The sequence below is a fragment of the Centroberyx gerrardi genome, chromosome 1 (genome assembly GCF_048128805.1).
Source record: "Centroberyx gerrardi isolate f3 chromosome 1, fCenGer3.hap1.cur.20231027, whole genome shotgun sequence".
Taxonomy (NCBI): Eukaryota; Metazoa; Chordata; class Actinopteri; order Beryciformes; family Berycidae; genus Centroberyx; species Centroberyx gerrardi.
In genome coordinates, this window is record NC_135997.1 from 2,763,796 (window position 1) to 2,769,795 (window position 6,000).

The following is a 6,000-nucleotide window of genomic DNA, read 5'->3' on the forward strand; positions in this document are numbered from 1 at the left end:
AAGAGAGATGTGACATATGAAATGTGACTGTGAGGCTCCAGGTCCATTAGAGCGAGCGTCCTTTACACCTGGACTCACATTCCTCTTCGGATCAAACGTGCGACATGAAATGCCTCTGATGCTCTGCATGCTTAAACCTTAAACTCTTTCAGTTTCTCTGCTCTGTCTCGTCTCAAAGCGGTGCGCGTGTGTGTGTGTGTGTGTGTGTGTGTGGTGTTGTGGTGTGTTGTGTCCGCCCGTTTTTTACTCAGTCCTCCTGAGGTTTGCAGGCTGCAGCGACACGTCATCAAATTCTCATCACCATTTGTATTTCTACATGTCACTGCTGCCGTGTGAAAACCTTGTAACTCTTGATTTTGGTGACTTTCATGTTTTCACTTCAGTTAAAAGATCACAGGCTCCTCTGGGGCTTCAGAAACCTACAATGGCGTATCAGGGCCATTGTTGTTTTTACTGCAGCAAGGGGGAGGGGGGTAATATTCAGAGAAAATACTGAGATTTCCAAGATTGGAAAAAAAAAACTCAAAAATCTGCGAGAAAAAACGGACTTTCTGAGATTAAAGTCAGAAATTTGCAAGAAAAAAAACTCTGAATCTGAATCATAACCTATCAACTTCATTAATTTCACTATCTAGATCAGTAAACCTGTTTGTTGCTCCTCCTCCCGTGCAGGAAGCCTCTTCTCTGCCTCATTAATTCATTTAGATTTTCACTCATTTGTAAATCAGTGAGACAAATATTTTTGATTTATATTTTTAACCTTTATTCAACCAGGCAAGTCAATTAAAAACAAATTCTGATTTATAATGACAGCCTGGCGAGAGGCAAAATGTTTCTTAATGGGGAATCAGCGGGAAAGGGGAGGAAAAAAAACAACAAAAAAACAGAAGGGAAAGCGATGCTCTGTCCTGCGCTCGGCTCACACAACATGACAGAGTGTGTTCAGTGTGTTCAGTGTGTTCAGTGTGTCTGAATCCAAACACACAACACTGAAACGCACTGAAACTCAAAACAAACACATCCAAACTGGGACATTTCTCTAATTCTCTGTACAGTAAAATTTGGAGTTTCCATACTGCTGCTTTCATGGATCAGTATGGAATTCCTACCAGGTGTGTGTGTGTGTGTGTGTGTGTGTGTGTGTGTGCTTTCCTGTCATGATAGCCACTCTAAGCCACAGCCTTACAGATACGATGTGTGTGATGGGGAAAAGCAGACAGAAGAAAGTGGATTTAAACTTTTACATCCTTGATCTTTACTTCCTTGATTTGATGTATTTCCTGTTGAAACAGGATGTTGGGGCGGGACAAAACGGGAGGGAGGGAGCATTCAAAGGTCTAAACCAATGGGAGATCAGTTAGGGAGAGAAACAGTTTTATTTAATGCGAGGGGCGGGACTGTTAAAAAAAATCTGTGATGGTTTTATTGGTTGGAGTTTTTATCGATGCCTCCTGATGATCCTGCATTCAAGTGGTGTGGGATTTACGGTCTGAAGGGGTTTCCAACCAGGAAGTGCCTCATGAACTCTTGTTGTGACGTCATCGCTCTTTCCAACATGGCTGAACAGAGCGCAGAGTCGCACGTGAATGCAAGAAATTTCATACGATAAAGCCCAAAATTAATCACAAGTACAAATTTAAAAGACATGGATATTCCTTGATAACTGTAGTGTTACACATTAAATCTCCTGTGGTATTTACATTCATAATCCACTGAAATAGCCGAAGATTGACAGTTGTGATGAGTTGTGACATATTCCCGACATCATTTGAATGCAGGGTGAGGTCGCCGTTAAAGATACTCTGTTTTCCAGGAAGTGAAAGTTGGTGTTTTTGCATGTCGTCAGTCGGCCTGTCCTCGTTTCTGTCCCAAATACTGCACTTTACACAGCACTACATTCCATGTTATACACATATCACCTGTGTCCTGGGAAGTCCTTGAAGCTCTGTTTGTCCGTTAAAAATGAAATATTGATAGAGGAAGAGCTGTGGAAAAGTGTTTTACCACGAACTGTAGTCACATGTCCCGACCTGCTGTGTGTTTCATGTCATCACAACTCTCCTCCTCCCATTTTTCCTGTAACTTTCACTTTGTAATCATCTGCCGAATTAAGCAGAAATGCTGCAGATGTAATCTTAAAGGAGAATACCAGTGTCTTTTCTTTGTTAAGTCAGTGCCAGCGGTCCAGCTTCCTCTCTGGTTCTGCACACAGTCAGCATAGTTGCAGATATCAGCGCTCGTTTTCCTCCTTCATTCATTCTTGTCCAGTATGAAAAACAAACTTCCACAGAGCGAGAGAATCCATCACAGTAAACATGAAGCCAAACTTTCTGTTTTCTCCTTATTTCATTGAGCTGAGTCGAGTGTTTTCATCTCAGCGCTGCGTTACGTTCCGCTCTGCTTCCTGTCAGTCAGCTGACACCACAGGAAGAAATGGAAGTCTCCTCCAGGAATGGAGAACGTGACTTTATTGTCACATCCATGTCTTTTAACTTGGGCCGTCTTTGTTAGCCGGGACTAGCCTGACTAGACTAGACTCCTGAATCACTTTTCAGATTTTGTCGAGCGATTCAGAGAGTCTGGTGTTTCCCTCGTCAGCGGCTTGTTCTCGCTCGGAGAAACAGTCAAACCAATCAGAGCCTTTGTGGGTGGGACTAAAGTTTGAACAGTTTGTGCAACGGTTTTTGCAACGGTGTTGAAATTATCCCCTTAACCAACAGACTGACATTTTTTGTCAAAATGGATGACATTCTTGGTGCACTGGCTAACAAGGAGGAAATCTCAGGCTGAATAATGGAGTGGGAACCAGATTGACATTCAGTCTGAATATCAGGCTAAGACGGGACAGCAGTTAATTTCATTTCACATTTGACACTGTAAAGTTTGTATTTTAAAATCGAAGGGGAAAAAACAAGGAAATGTTAAAAAATCTGATTACATCCAGCATGCATTGCAAAATGATTGGTGGAAATGTAAACTAGACATGGACGGGAGCGTGTCTATGTTCCCTCAGCCCTATCCCAACTTACCTTCTGACAGCCTTGACCGCAAGCTTGCTCTAACCTTAACCTCAGTGACCTCACGCCTCAACCCAACCACCTCATCTGCCCTGGAAACACTCGACCGCAAGCAACCCAAACCCTAACCTCAACCGTACGAGCTCCTTGCCTAAACACACAGGGCTGAGGGAACATAGGGATGACCCCACATAGACAGAAGTAAATGGGCTTTAACTCTAAATGACACCGGTGTTCTCCTTTAAAAAACGCCCTGTAAGCGGATCATATTGTCCTCTGTGTTCTCTATGTGCCAAGTTGTCTCTCAGATGAATCAAAGCAGATGGTTTCGGGGTTTCAGAGCAACGCAGAGCGGCGGCCGTGTGACAGCAGACGGCCCGACCTGGTCCTGAAATGTTGATTTAGGAGAGATTTAGTACTAGGCAAGTAGTAGGTAAATTATACGTCTGCAGTGTGTGTGTGTGTGTGTGTGTGTGTGTGTGTGCGTGTTCTCCACATTGTTTAGTAGCTATCCATATGTTTGCTCATGTGTAGTGTATTTTTGCATTTTAATGAACTGTAGTGCTCCCAGACTGATTTTGCGAGGTTTTAACTGGTGTCATTTGGTTACTGGAGTCTTGTGTGTGTGTGTGTATGTGCGGGTGCATATGTGTGTATGTGTGTGTTACTTGGGTTGGGGAGAAGATGAGTGCTGTAGTTGAACTATGTTGTTTCTGTGGCCTTGTTGAGAAGGAAGGCCTGTTGTTTGGCCTCTTCACCACCATTGTCACTTTATGTACTGTGCTCATTTAAAGACTTTTTATCAAAGGACAATAAATCAATAAATGTGACAGCTGTTGTCCTGACTGTTTCTCTTCCACCCTGCCGGTCTCACCGGTGGCTCCAACTTTACAAACGCTGTTTCACTAACCCTAAACCCACAGAACTTTATTGTAAATTCAAGTCAAGATCCCAAGGTTTCCAAAGATACCAAACGTCATGCTAAATACATGGAAATGTATATAAAATGGTGCACAAGACATCTAGATATTTAGGATCAGTGTCAGTCAGTCGCTCTGTTCACCACTTTGGGTCACATGGTGAAAGTGTGCAGCAGGGAGTTCGACTGCAGACTCTCAATCAGGAGACCGGAGTTCGATTCCTGGCAGTATAAAATTCAACGTTGCGGGGCTGTTAGACTCTTAAGGCTGTTTTATGCTATAAGACAAATGTCGACAGGTGTCACTGAGGCATTTATGCTATAACCCTAACCCAAGTGTCGGGAGACGTCTGCACAAGCTGTCTCAAATACGCACACAAACACACACACATGCTAGCTAACGTTAGCAACATCCAGCACCTAATGCTACCATAAAAAAAAACATATAGCACGGCTTAATTACTGTTAATGCCAAGGGTTTACCTTGTGATTGTGAACTGCTACATTTGTTGCCACATAGAGCTACAGTAGCTAATCAAGTTGACATTACAATAAATTAAACAGACATAATAGGCTTAAAGCTTAAACCTTCGACAATTTCAAAGGAGAGAAAAGAAAAGGATGAAGGGGGTTCAGGTTTAAGTAACGCAGTAACGGAGCATTACTGGGATTAGTAACTGTAATGTAATTACTGAATTTGAAATTGTAATCCCTTACGCTACTCGTTGCTGAAAAAAGTAATCACATTACTGTAATGTGTTACTGAGTAACGGGAGCGTGTCTGTGTTCCCTCAGCGCTATGTTCCCTCAGATCAGATCATGTTTTCGCCCCTTTCGCCCCCTAACCCTAACCCTAACGGCCAAAATACATGGGACACGGACGCGACGCGTCACGTAGGCGGGGCGGAGCGGGGTTTTTTACCTGCTACACAGACTCCGTCTTTGAGTGGTTGCGTGCCAGCCGTGGTTTTCTGAGGAGATATCAAGTTGAGTTTTGCCAAGTGATAATGCAGTTGGTTATGCAGGGTTTGGAAGTGTCGGCTATATTAACTGGTACTGAATTAATTAACTAGATCGTTTTAACTACAGGATCATGGATACACATTGATTTGATTGATTTATTTTAATGTGCAATGTAAAAACACCCACAAGGTTGCTCTGCTGCGTCACATTGCCTCTGGTACAATGAGGTATTTATTTTAATCATTTTTAAACAGATTGTACTCGTTTTCTACACAGTTCTATGGAGTTTTTTTTACCTGTTTGAGGGCTGCATAGCGGGGAAAAAATAGACCAGACGCGCAAAAATAGTGATGAGCTGGTGCATGAGCTGGAGTTGAAGACTGCGCCTCGGCTAAACAAAAGAACAGTTCGGACGTTTTCAAGTACCACCTTGTTAGCAAAGTAGTCGCAAGGAAGGGGCGCTGCGGAAAGGTAGCTCTGGAATTTATATTCTTAGTGACGTCATGGGGACATCCCGGGGCTCATCCGAGTCTCGTCCAATGAGAGACCGGAGGTTGGGTTCCAGCCAGTTCACACCTAAGTGTGAACTTCAGGGCTTGTTGGAATTTTGGCGCTGTTTTCCTTTGTTTAAGGTCCCAGCCCAGCGGGTGGGCTAGAGTTCAGGCCTCTGATTCTCGTTAGGCCGCAGATGCTGACTCTATTGTCTTAACTAGTTTTCTTTTGTTCAACCTCATGGCCTGGCCCAACAATTCTTTCCAGCTGTGTGTTTCTTCACAGGACAGAATGGGAGAAGTTAGGAACCAACAGCCAAGAATCTCTGATTGATAAGATGGACTGACGTGTTGGCTTGAAGCCCCACAACAGATATCTGATAACGTGAATGCAGGGATCTCTCTTCTCTGTCTTTGGTGAAATTCAAGGACACAAACTCAGCGTGTTTTGGGGTCAGACATGACAGTAGACTGATTAGCCATGGGGCGAGGAAGAACTAATTAACTTGTCATACCAATTGGCCAAAGGGGAGCGTTGTTGAATATGTTCACCAACGACTTAAATGTTTAAAACTTGAAAGTTTTCAGGCTATTTCTGTGGCCTCATTTA